Here is a 13,025-nt window from a genome sequence, read left to right as displayed (position 1 = left end):
AAGGCTTTGTTAAGTTACTACAAGGGAGAATATATTACAAAATGAAAAAGAAGTTCAAGATTCAAAAACATTTTTGGAAAGCATTAATTCTGCTCCAACTTCAACATGTCATGTTAAAAATCCTTTAAGTTTTAGTTGCTCTGAGTACTTGAGATACAGTGATCCTACACAGTCATTCAACAATTATTATTACATTTAATTTTAACTGTTGGGACTATAAATTGCATGGGTTAGCCATTCACAAATACTCATTGCCCCTCCCTGAAGGAGAATCATGCACCACTCTCCTACTGAACAGAGGCATGACCATGTGACTTATTCTGGCCAGTAAAACATAAGATTTAAAAGGCTTTAAAAGCCAGAACATGGTTCCTGCTTCTATTCAAGCCTATGTTGAGAGGGGGTCAGGTCTGTTGGGTCTGAAATAACAATGAATAAAGTCTCTCACTAACCTGTTAATGGATATGTAGCTTGAGCAAAAAAGCAACTTTACTGCTTTAAGCTGTGGAGATTTTCAGCTTGTTGTTACAGTATAACCTAGCCTTAGCATGATTGATATCTTACACAAATAAATTTATTTTCCATTCTAGGACTGATATCAAAACCATGAATTCCACATTTAGATGGTTCTGCATGAGTTAAATGTTCACAAATGTCCAACACATCTCCACAAAGCTCACAGAAATTTTCTTTCTGTGGCATAGGGCAAAGCTTCCTTACCAATGTGTCCTCAAATAAAGTGTCTCTGAGTTCTCAGGGCACCTAAGAAAACCCAGGAGAATTCTGAGATGCTGGGCAGGTCACTACCAGATGCAAGCAGCCTCATCTGGTGCTTTGCAGAGGACAGACAGTACCCACAAATGCTGCTCTGTGGTTATTTGTCAACTGGGAAGTATGTAAGGCCTGAAAATCTACTTCATCAGATCAGTGTACAATGCACTACTGCCCCTTAGGGTAGGCAGGCCCAGGGAACTACTGCAAGAGTTTGCTTTAGGTACTCCAAATGCAACACATGCAATACAGGGAGCAGCAGCTGCTACTAGGAGTGGGAAAGCACAAAGTCTCCTTGTGAGCAAGGTTCCAAGTAATGAGCTGATAGCTCTATATTCACAGGGAGCAGATATTTCTTCCCACATGCCAGTGTTATGCCTTTTTAATGGCGTAAAGTCTAGCTCTAAGGTGACTGCTCAAACAATACATATGCTGTCTGAAAATAAGAGCTTTGTCATTTTATGTCATCTTGGAGTTCATTTTATCACAAGAAATTCTTTTTCTATGAGAAGAGCTATGAGATTCTTTAAAAATAATTCCAATTGTTATAAATTATTGAATAGTTGTACAACAAAAATGGTTTGTTTTTATTATCTATTCATCCAAACAAAATTTCAGTGGGAACTCAATCTGAAGAAAGCATCATCTAAAAGTCTAGATGGAGGAGGACGCCTGGGTGACTCAGCGGTTTGGCGCCTGCCTTCAGCCCAGGGCGTGATCCTGGAGACCCAGGATCGAGTCCCACATCAGGCTCCCTGCATGGAACCTGTTTCTCTCTCTCTCTCTCTCTCTCTCTCTCTCTCTCTCTCTCTCTGCTTGTGTCTCTGCCTCTCTTTCTGTATCTCTCATTAACAAATAAATAAAATCTTTTTAAAAAATAAAAATAAAATAAAAGTCTGGATTGAGAATTGTATATTCTTATTTCATGAACAAACGTGTAATTTAAAAACTTCTGTTCAGGGAAGCAAGCACAATTTTCTCATTAGAAACCCTGAAAAGATTTTGAAGTTTCACACAAATTCAGCATTTCATATCTTTCCTAATACTTTATATTGTTTTATTTATCCTAATCATATACAACAAAGAAAATGTAACACATTTTTTCCACCCAGCTCTACATAAGCGCTGTAAGTCTCTTCTCCGTTTGAAGGCAACAAGATGCTCTGGTCTTTTATGTTTGTAATGCAGAAGTCAAATGGCAGAAGAGCACTAGCCTATGAGTGCTGACCTGGAACAAGAATGCCTAGTCAAAATCTGGTCAACCTGCTACCTGTTGAAAGCTCTTGAGCAATTCACCGGATCTCTCAGTTTCCTCATCTGTGAAATAGGGACAAGAGTGCATAGCTCACTGTGTTATTGTAAAGATTAAATACTTTATGTGAAGTGCTTAGAACAGTTGCCAGAACAGCAGAAACACTCAAATATAAACATGCTGGTGTTCTTATACTATGATTACTAACTGAAGTATGTCTTGGGGTCCTAGCGGCACAGGTGAACTGGCACAAGTTATTTAAAAATTTGGCTAAGCATATCTGACTCCGTCGCAAAAAGTGTTTGAGAGTTAAATCAACATCTAGCCCTTCTCAAAGTTAAGACTTTAATCTACGAAATGAAAAAAAGTTTTTAGGCCCTGAGAAGTAGTGGTCAAGCAGTCAGCCACTGAAGAGAGTGAAACACCTGAAGATTACACCTAACAAACTGCAGAGGGAAACACCAATCTATCTGAAACCCAAGAATCACAGAAGGGACTATGTCTTAAACAATGGGCACAAAGCAGATAGATAATAAACAATTCCTGAATGAAAATAATAAAAGAGAATGATAATGTGAAAAGAAAGCATTAGAACAAATAGCGTTAACTGACAAACAGTGAAAAGACATAAAATTTTTCTGAGGCAGCTACGGAGGATACATCTCAGCAACCTGTGTTAAAATACTTTAACTCAAGAAAGAGTAGACAGGAAGAGGGAAAAGCTCACCTATAATGATCCCTTATTTGTTCAGGGGCAGGGGTCTGAAACAGAACAGAATAGCAGCTACCACTTGCACCATACCTAGTAGTTGGAGGGGTAAGGAAATGGGACAACTGGAAGGGTTCCAGCATCTGTGCTACATGCTGTACTTTATAAAAGGGGGGAGGGCTTCTGGGCAACTCAGTTGCTTAAGCGTCCAACACTCTTGGTTTTGGCTCAGGTCGTGATTTCATGGGTCCTGGGATGGAGTCGCACACAGAGCTCCATGCTTAGTGTGGAATCTGCTTGAAAGATTCTCTCTTGCCCCTCCCCCAACTTGCATGCAGATGTGCAGACACTCTATAAAATAAATAAATCTTTTTAAAAAATGTAATAACTAACACATCACCTACCTCAATAGCCAGGAAAAAAAATCTATGCAGCATGTCAAAAGGTATACTAACCAGTATTTCAGAAGTGGAGTGGGAGGGAGGGTAAATTTTAAATGAAAAAAGGAAATAAAAATATAAAAATAATCCCAAATTTGTAAGTATGTGTATTATTCCCATACATACCAAAAAGAAGGAAATTCACGGGACTATGCATTATACTTATTTCCTTTTCTGGAGTTTTTCACTCTTTCCCCAAATATTCTATAATGATCATTTTTCTTCTATAAGAAAAAAAATTTCATTTTGGAAAGTCAAAAAGGTTATCTATACCTAAATTCAAAAAGGTAAACATAATGTACTCAATACAATATTGATTTTTTTGCCCTGTGTCAAAACCTCTACTGGCAGCTACTGGTTAGATTGCCCTAGAGATGCTCTGGTCCTTCCTGTTAGTGATGCAGAAGACAAAGAGAGAGAACAACTGTCAAAGACTGCTCATTGGCATGCTTTTAAGAGAATATAACCTTCATTAACAAATTTTTCAGAATTTGCAAAAAGATAGTCATGTTATATAATCCAGGGATTTATCTGAAACTTTTCTTTTATAAACCTTGAAAAGGTTAGATAAATAGGCAGACCATGGAAAACATCAGGCTTTTTAAAGACCCTAATTTCAAGAATGGTTAGGGCTAATATTCCTCCAGAACACTATTCCTTTGGTCTTGTGTCCTAAACTTCTGCATCTCCATCTCTAGTCATAGCTAAGAGATATTAAGGTAAGTAGGTTCAAAAGTGCTCTTCTCTCCCCCGCCCTACTATTTTCCTTTTCTGTCTCACATGATCTTTAAAATCCAAATACTCAAATGCTCAGAAGTTTATATGAGCTTAAGTGATATGGACACAAAGCAAAAACTACATAGCTGACACCTTGTAAGCTATCAGCATTGGGCAGTCTATGAATGTGGTGGTTAGAGCTATAAATAAAATTTACATATTATTAAGATACTATACAAATCAGGATTTTAGTCCAGAAATATAATGATTACTCTGTACATTTCCCCACTTCCTCTTGAGTATCCTTTTAAAAATAACTTAGAGGTAAGGTGCCTGGCTGGCTTAGTCGGTGAAATGTGCGACCCTTGATCTTGGGTTTTAGGTTTGAGCTCCATGTTGGGTGTAGAGATTACTGAAAAATAAAATCTTAAAAAAAAAAAAAAACTTAAAGGCTATCAGAAAAAGAAATTAAGAAAACAATTCCATTTATAATTGCATCAAAAAGAATATCTAGGAATAAACTTAACCAAGCAGTTGAAAAGACCTGTATACTGACAACTATAACGCAATGATTAAAGAAATCAAGGAAGACACAAATAAATGGAAAGATACTTTGCATCATGGACTGGAAAAATTAATATTGTTAAAATGTCGATACTACCCAAAGCAATCCACAGATTCAATGCAATCCCTATACAAAATTACAATGACGGGATCCCTGGGTGGCGCAGCGGTTTAGCGCCTGCCTTTGACCCAGGGCGCGATCCTGGAGACCTGGGATCGAATCCCACGTCGGGCTCCCGGTGCATGGAGCCTGCTTCTCTCTCTGCCTGTGTCTCTGCCTCTCTCTCTCTGTGTCTATCATGAATAAATAAATAAAAATTTTAAAAAAAATTACAATGTCATTTTTCACAGAACTAGAACAAATAACTAAAATTTGTACAGACCCACAGAAGACAGTGAATAGTCAAAGCATCTTGAGAAAGTACAAAGCTGGAGGTATCATGTTTCTGATTTCAAACCATATTGCAAAGCTATAATAATCAAAACAGTATGGACTGAGATAAAAACAGACACATAAACCAACAGAATAGAATAGAGCCCAGAAAACCCACACATAGTTAAATAACTTGCAACAAAGGAGAAAAAGATATACAATGGGTAAAGGACATTCCCTTCAACAAATAGTGCTGGGAAAACTGGCCAGCCATATGCAAAACAATGAAACTGGACCACCATGCTATACTATACACAAAAATTAACAAAATAAACATCTAAATGTGAGACCAAAAATGATTAAACTCTTATAAGAAAACACAGGCGGTAAGCTACTTGACATCATTCTTGGTGGTAGTTTTGGATCTCTTTCTAAAGACAAGGGCAACAAAAGCAAAAATAAACGGGACTACATCAAATTAACAAGCTTTTGCACAGTAAAGGAAATCATCATCAAACAAAAAGGTAACCTACTGATTAGAAGAAGAGATCTGCAAATCATATATCTGATAAGCAGCTACTATCCAAAATATATAAAGAACTCATATAATTCAGTGACAAAAAAAATTCCAATTAAAAAATGGTTAGAGGATCTGAATGACACTTTTCCAAAGACGTACAGATGGCAACAGGCACATGAAAAGGTGCTCAACATCACAAATCATCAGGGAAATGCAAATCAAAACCATAATAAGATGATATCCAGGGGCACCTGGGTGGCTCAGTGGTTGAGCATCTGCCTTTGGCTCAGGTTGTGATCCCAGGTTTCTGGGATGGAGTTCTGCATCAGTCTCCCATGGGGGAGCCTGCTTCTCCCTCTGCCTATGTCTCTGCCTCTCTCTCTCTCTCTCCTCCCTCTGCCTATGTCTCTGTCTCTCTCTGTCTCTCATGAATAAATAAATAAAATCTTAAAAAAAAAAAGAGAGAGAGACTTTACTGGGGATCCCTGGGTGGCTTAGCGGTTTAGCGCCTGCCTTTGGCCCAGGGCGCGATCCTGGAGTCCTGGGATCGAGTCCCATGTCGGGCTCCTGGCATGGAGCCTGCTTCTCCCTCCTCCTGTGTCTCTGCCTCTCTCTCTCTCTCTATCATAAAAAAAAAAAAAAGATTTTATTTATTCACTTGAGGCACAAAGAGAGAGAGAGGGAGAGATAGTGAGAGGGGACACAAGCAGGGGTGGAGAGGGAGAAGCAGGCTTCCCGCTGAGCCGGGAGCCCAACGTGAGGCTCGATCCCAGGACTCTGAACTCATGACCTGAGCTGAAGGCAGAAGCCTAACCCACTGAGCCACTCCAGCGCCCCTAAATAAATAACATCTTTTAAAAAATGTTATCTCACACCTGTCAGAATGCTCACTATCAAAAATGACAAGAAATAACAAGTGTTGGAGAGGTTGTGCGATAAAGGGAATCCTTTTGCACTGCTGGTGGTAATGTAAATTGAGGTAGCCACTATAAAAAAACATATGGAGGTCCTCAAAAAATTAAAAGTACAACTACTACACAATCTAGCAATTCCACTGATCGGTATTTATCCAAAGAAAACAAAAACACTAATTTGCACCCCTATGTTCACTGCAGCATTATTTATAATAGCCAAGATAAGGAAACAATCTAAGTGTCCACTGATGTTTGAATAAATTAAGAAAATGTGATATATATACATAACGGAATACTACTCAGCCACATAAAAGGAAACCTTGCCATGTGACAAGGTTTGTGACAACATGGATGGACCTTGAGGGTATTATGCTAAGTGAAATAATCCACAAAAAAACGAAGATAAACACCATTATGTGAAATCTAAAAAGCGAAACAAATGAATAAATAAAACTCATAGATACAGAGAACAGACTGGCAATTATCAGAAGGGAAAGGGGTTGAAGGATAGGTGAAAACAGTAAAAGGGATCAATTGTATGGTGACAAATTAACTAGACTCGGTATGATGATCACTTTTTAGTAAAGGAAAATATAAAATTATGTTACACACCTGAAACTAATATGTTATATACCAATTTCACCTCAATCAAAAAATAAAAATAGCAGGGTGCCTGGGTGGCTGAGTTGGTTAACCGTCTCCCCTCAGCTCAGCTCAGGTCAGGTCAGGTCCTAGGATGGAGCCCCGCATCAGGCTCCCTGCTCAGAGGAGAGCCTGCTCTCCCTCTGCCGCTCACCTTGCTTGTATGCTCACTCGCTCTCTCAAGGAAATAAATAAAATCTCTTAAAAATAACAAAATTTTTAAAATAGCTTATAAGCTAATTTAAATAGTTGAAGACAAAAGAAAATTTTCAAGATAATTTAAAAACAACTGTTTCAGGGGCTCCTGTGCGGCTCAGTCAGTTAAGCATCCAACTCCTGGTTTCAGTTAAGGTCATGATCTCAGGGTCGTGGATGGAGCCCAGTGTCAGGCTCCATGTACAGTGGGGAGTATGCTGGAGATTTTCTCTCTCCCTCTTCGTCTGCTCCCCCCCCACCACCACTTGTGTTCTTTCTCTAAAAAAATTTAAAATTTTTAAAAAATGTAAAAACAACCTGTTTTGCAGGTCAAAATGCATAAGAAACACATAAGTTTACAAATGTAAATATGTAGATGGTTCATAACATAGAAGTACAATATTCTAGAATTTGTTAGTGACTACCACCATTAATTCCTCTATGCTTGAGATCGCAGCAATATCAAATTATAGTGAAACCCATTTTAACACATATTCAACACTCAAAAAGCCAATTATTTATTTGACTTATTAAATATTATAGTGTATGTTAGGGCTTCCTATAGCCCTGTCCTTCCTCAGATGTTATACTATAGCAAAATAAACTACTTAAAATTTCCTAAACACATATTTAGTTTTACTTGTTCATATCTTCTGTTGTCTTTGCCTAAAATGCCCTCCCTCTCATTCATTTAAAACTTCTATTCATTGTCTTCAAAATCCTGCTCAAGGGCGAGCATCCCCAGGAAGCTTTCTGTGACCTCCCCTTCAAATTAATCTTTCCTTTCTCTGTAATAATTCTTTATTTTATTGTATTTATTTATTTATTTATTTTATTTATCGTATTTATTTTATTGTATTTTATTGTATTAAGTGGATTCTATTAAAATCATCTCTTTACTCTTGTGCCTAGCCACCTACAACCATGATTTCAACATCCTGAAAGTCAATCTCTAACAGAACCACAGGATTGGGCACAGAAAAGATAAATTTATTGAATTTTTAAAAAATATATTCCCCAAGTACACAGCTATCTATGCATTGAAATATATGCTGTAAAGTAGAATGCACAGCAAAAGAAAATGCAAAGTGTATTATAGATAATCCCTAACTCCCATAATGCAAATGTGAATTAACAATGATTATTAGCAGTTCCAATTTGTTTCATTAGAAGTGCCATTCTACTAAGTGACCATCACAACTAACTTTGTTGAGGAAACAGATTTGCTCAAGAAACATAACTGGTTTTAAAGTGTTGATTAAAAAGAATTAAGGTATATCAGGTACTTAAGTAAACTCTAAAAGTGAACAGCCTAAGCAGTAAACAGCAAGACTTCTAAATGGCTGGTACTCTTGGGCTCTCCTACCAAGGTTCTGAGGACCACTGCCACTATGACCTCATCCTTCCAGACTATGACCTCTTAAGGGTCAAGAAAAATGGTAGCAGTGTCCATACCTCAGTCAAGAACAACTAGATACATTCCTTTAATAAAATGATAGTCATCTTCCATTAACATCATCAACCAGTTTAGCCTAAACAAAATAAGAAATTAATACAACATAGGTATAATTAGTGTGGTCTCCTTGAAATGTAACTTAGATTTAAAAAGACAGATTGGGGACACCTAGGTGGCCCAGCGGTTAAGTGTCTGCCTTTGGCTCAAGGCATAATCCTGGAGTCCCGGGATCAAGTCGTCCCACATTGGGCTCCCTGCATGGAGCCTGCTTCTGCATCTGCCTGTGTCTCTGCCTTTCTCTCTCTCTGTCTCTCATGAATAAATAAAACCTCAAAAAAATAAAAAATAAAATAAATATAAAAGGACGACTGAACATTAAATGAAATGACACTGAGTATCAGTTATTTAGTACCTGGTGAAATTTTAACAAATATTTCATGTTCTGTTACTCAAGTAACACAACTAAACAATATCTTTCATTTTGGCTTTTTTTTTTTTTAAAGATTTTATTTATTTATTCATGATAGTCACACAGAGAGAGACAGAGAGGCAGAGACACAGGCAGAGGGAGAAGCAGGCTCCATGCACCGGGAGCCCGACGTGGGATTCGATCCCGGGTCTCCAGGATCGTGCCCCGGGCCAAAGGCAGGCGCCAAACCGCTGCGCCACCCAGGGATCCCTCATTTTGGCTTCTTAAAAAGTTCACAACCAGCACCTGCCAAGTGCTTACCAAAACCTTGTTCTCAACACACTTGCTGTGAACAAACCACATACATTTATTTTTTTAAAGGAAAATAGATTTTTTTAATGTTTTTTATGATAGCCACAGAGAGAGAGAGAGAGAGAGAGAGAGAAGCAGGCTCCATGCACCGGGAGCCCGACGTGGGATTCGATCCTGGATCTCCAGGATCGCTCCCTGGGCCAAAGGCAGGCACCAAACCGCTGTGCCACCCAGGGATCCCCAAACCACATACATTTAATGGGTATGTCCTAAATTTTTTTCTTCATAGTTAGGTACTGCTTCCCTAATGCAATCTGCACCTAATTTCTGGGGACTGAAAAATCTAAGCAAAATGTACTAGCAGGTACTGAGTGAGGAGCTAAAGGAATCGCCCATGGATAAAACACCTGTATTTTCATTTGCCCCAATGTTCTTCTGGTCAACTTCCCAGATCTTGCTTAGTCCACAGAATGAAGCTGCTAGATTGGTATCTTACAAGTAAGTTTGTTGTAACCATTCGTGACAATTAAGAATATCTCTGAGGGAGGGATGCGTAGGTGGCTCAGTGGTTGAGCATCTATCTGCCTTCCGCTCAGGTCGTGATCCTGGGGTGCCTGGATGGAGAGTCCCGCATGGGGCTCCCCGCAGGGAGCCTGCTTCTGAACCCTCTGCCTGTGTCTCTGCCTCTCATGAATTAATAAAATCTTTAAAAAAAAAAAAAAAGATTCTATCTCTCATTAATTAGGATTTGACTAATACCAAGTATAGTTTCAAACCTGTTGAGAAACAAAATCACTATTTCCACTGATTAAGTATTTCTAATTTTTCAATTTCCCATAAACTTTCTCTGCTACTCTTACAGGTGCAAGCCAAATTCATTAAGCTGATGATTCAGGTGACAATCACAAGCACTGTTACCACTCGAAGGAATAGGCAACCCTGAACGATTTAGACGAAATTTCACTGGCTTCTTATTAAAGGAGAGATGATCTTTTATCAGCGCCTTGGGTGAAAGCCACAGCACCCACTCAACGGTAAAATCTAAGGTGAGAATGAAAAATCTAAAAGCTGGAGAGAAAAGACCATTTAATGAGCCATTTTTGTCATTCCTGCTCAGTATCAACTAAGCACCCTAAGAACGGGAGATGCGACCAAAATTCTGAAAGACTGCTGTTCCAAAGAATAACGGCAAGAAACAAAATCCAAAGCCCTGCTCGTCTACTTTCCAACTGCTAGCGGGGAGGAGGAGCACTTTATTCAAAAAGTAAGCCGCTCTACCTCGTTCATGAATGAAAGCCAAATTTCACCCATAGGCTGTCAACCGATGCTCCAAAACTTACTCGCACAAAGTACGCTGAGAAAGAAATGGGGCTGGGCGAGACCTAACTCGGGCACAGAAGCGGCTTCCAAACCTGGAAGGGAGAAAACAGCGGGTCGGGTCGCGGCTCCAGAAATTTCCGAGCGCCCGGCTGCGGGCGAGCGGGCGCGGGGCCCGCCGGGGAGGGGGCGGCGGCACCTGTCACTCGCGGCCCCGCCGCCCCGCAGCCCCCGGCCCGCGCCCCGCGAGGTCCCGGGCGGCTCGGCCACGGCCCGGGCGCCGGGGCCTGAGGAGGCGCGGGTCCCCGCCGGCCGCCCCGAGCGCGGCGCCGCGGCCCTTCCCGAGGAGCGGCCCTCCCGCGCCCTGTGCCCGGCGGCTCCGGCCGAGTCCCCGACCGCCTCGCCCGAGGCGCACGCAGCGGCGCGGCCGAGGCGCCACCCCCGCCCCGGGGGCGCCGGCGCTGCCCCCCACGAGGCGGGCCCGCCCTCCGCGTACTCACCGGGCCTCCCCGGCCGCCGGCTCGGCCCTCCTGTCCCTCCTCCCCCCGCCGCCGCCGCCGCCGCTCCCGCGGCTCCGGGGCGGCCGCGCTGGGCGTTGGGACTAGGCTGGGTCAAGGGGCGGGGGCGGGGGCGGGGGCGGGCTCGCGCGGCGGGGCTCGCGCCGCGGGCCAGCGGGCGGGCGCCGGGCACTAACGGGCCCCGCGAGCGGGCGCCGGGCTGGGCGGGCTGGGCGGGCGGGGCGGCCCGCGGCGGGGAGCGCGGCGGCAGCTGCGGGGAGGGGCGGGGAGAGCGCGGCTGCGAGCGAGGGCGGGAGGGAAGTCCCGGCGGAGGGGGCGGCGTGAGAGCCGCGGGGCGGGCCGGGGGCGGGGCCGGGCGCGCCCGCCGCCGCCGCGCGCCGGGGTTTGTTTATTTCCCCGGTTGGTTGCGGCGCTGGCGCGTGGGGAGAGGTTCGCCGGTGACGTGAGCGCCCCGGGCCGGGGGAGAGGCTCGGAACCACCTGCCGGAGAAGGGGAGCTACGGGGGCCGGGCAGGGTCCAAACGGCTCGCGTAGGCGGCGGCGCCGCGGTCCTCGGGGTTACCGGGAAGGGAAGGGCTTTCCCTGGGCGGGCGCAAGGAGGAGGCCTCCCGAGAGAACGGGGCTCCAGGCCGTTCCGCCACGGCTCGGCGGCCTCACCTGCGTGGCGGAGAGCAGTCTGGGGGTGACCGGGAGGAAGACGGCCGGGGGACCGCCCATTCGTGAAGTACGGCTGGTCCTGCAAATCGGGATTTCAGCAGCAAGCCTGCATCGGCTCCCCGTAAGGAAAATAACCAACAGGGCTCAGTCAGTTCTCTGGAGAGTTACACAGCACTTCAGCGTTCTGCCCCTTGGTGCTCCGTCAGGTAGTAGGATTCTCCTGTACCAGCCAAGTAGCTCGCCCAAGCCTCACAGCTGGTAAGTGTCAGAGCCGGAACCCAGCTGCAACTGACTTCAGATCCCTACCGCTTCCCGTTGATCCCAGCATCTCCCCAAATCACTTTAACTGATGGTGGACCCATAAGCTCCCATAGTAACGTCTGCAGGGTTACGGACGATAAGGATGTTACCCTTACCTTAAGAGAGTGACGAACAAAATAAAGATAAAGCAGTTCTAATAAAAGACAAACCATGATAGGTGTCGTCTGAAAAACACAAAGAGTATTGAAGGTCAAAAAACTGCTTCTATCTGTCTGGGGGATCAGGAAAGAAAGGCAGCCTGGAGGGAGGAGGCATTTGGGATGAACTCTGAAGGAGAAAGGGAGGATTTTTACAGCCAGAAGGGATAGCATGAGAACATATATGAAGATCAATCAATGAAAGTCACGGTCAGGAAAAAGTACATGGTTAAATTCCAGAGCAAGTTGAGAAGTGGCACAGACAAAGGGGAATGGGGCCCTATGCCAAGTGGGAGAATTTGTATTTAACTCGGTACTTTGAGTTTTCGTGGTTTAAAAGTCTTTTTGGGGAAGGAAAAAAAAAAAAAAACCTCTCTATCAATGGATACGAAAATCAGAGGTGGGAAAACCACCAGATAGGCCAGGTGAAAGGTAAGGATGAGTCTGGACTAAAGATAGGGGCAGGAAGGTGATGTGGAAGCAGAATCTACAAAATCTGGGGATTGATTAATTGGTTTTACAGGAAGAAGGGATAACATGAGAACATATAGAAAGGTGGATGCAAAAAAAATGGAGGTTCTAAGTGTGTAGGTAATTATAGAAGAAACAAGTAGGAACTGCTTGAGACATCAGTTTAGATTTGGATATTTTAAGAATTTGAAAGATTGTTGGGTCAGCCAAATAGATGTGGATATTAAGTTAGAAATAAAAACTTTGAAATATAGGAAAGAGGGGTGAACTAGAAAAGACATTCGTAAGTTAGCTGCCCAGTGGTGATATCACTGTGAGGGAAAAGAAGAAA

General features: G+C 43.0%; 1 protein-coding gene across 7 annotated transcripts in view; it reads right to left on the bottom strand.

The window, feature by feature from the left end:
• Nucleotides 1-12,046, bottom strand: part of GKAP1 (G kinase anchoring protein 1) — a 71,558-nt gene extending 59,512 nt beyond the window's left edge. For 2 of the 7 annotated variants that reach the window (XM_049116278.1, XM_025423215.3), the window contains exons 1-2: nucleotides 11,092-11,206; nucleotides 10,615-10,686 (exon numbers count right to left, since the gene is read on the bottom strand). The gene's annotated coding sequence lies outside the window, so the exon portion shown is untranslated. Of the gene's footprint in view, nucleotides 1-10,552; nucleotides 10,687-11,091; nucleotides 11,243-11,765 lie in introns of those variants that run through there. The other 5 variants (XM_049116283.1, XM_049116279.1, XM_049116272.1 and 2 more) reach the window with 5 other exon arrangements.
• Nucleotides 12,047-13,025: the final 979 nt, after the last annotated feature.

This window comes from Canis lupus, chromosome 1 (assembly GCF_003254725.2).
Source record: "Canis lupus dingo isolate Sandy chromosome 1, ASM325472v2, whole genome shotgun sequence".
Classification (NCBI taxonomy): domain Eukaryota; kingdom Metazoa; phylum Chordata; class Mammalia; order Carnivora; family Canidae; genus Canis; species Canis lupus.
Note: the sequence above shows the minus strand (reverse complement) of the source record. Positions and strands in the feature narration are given on the sequence as shown.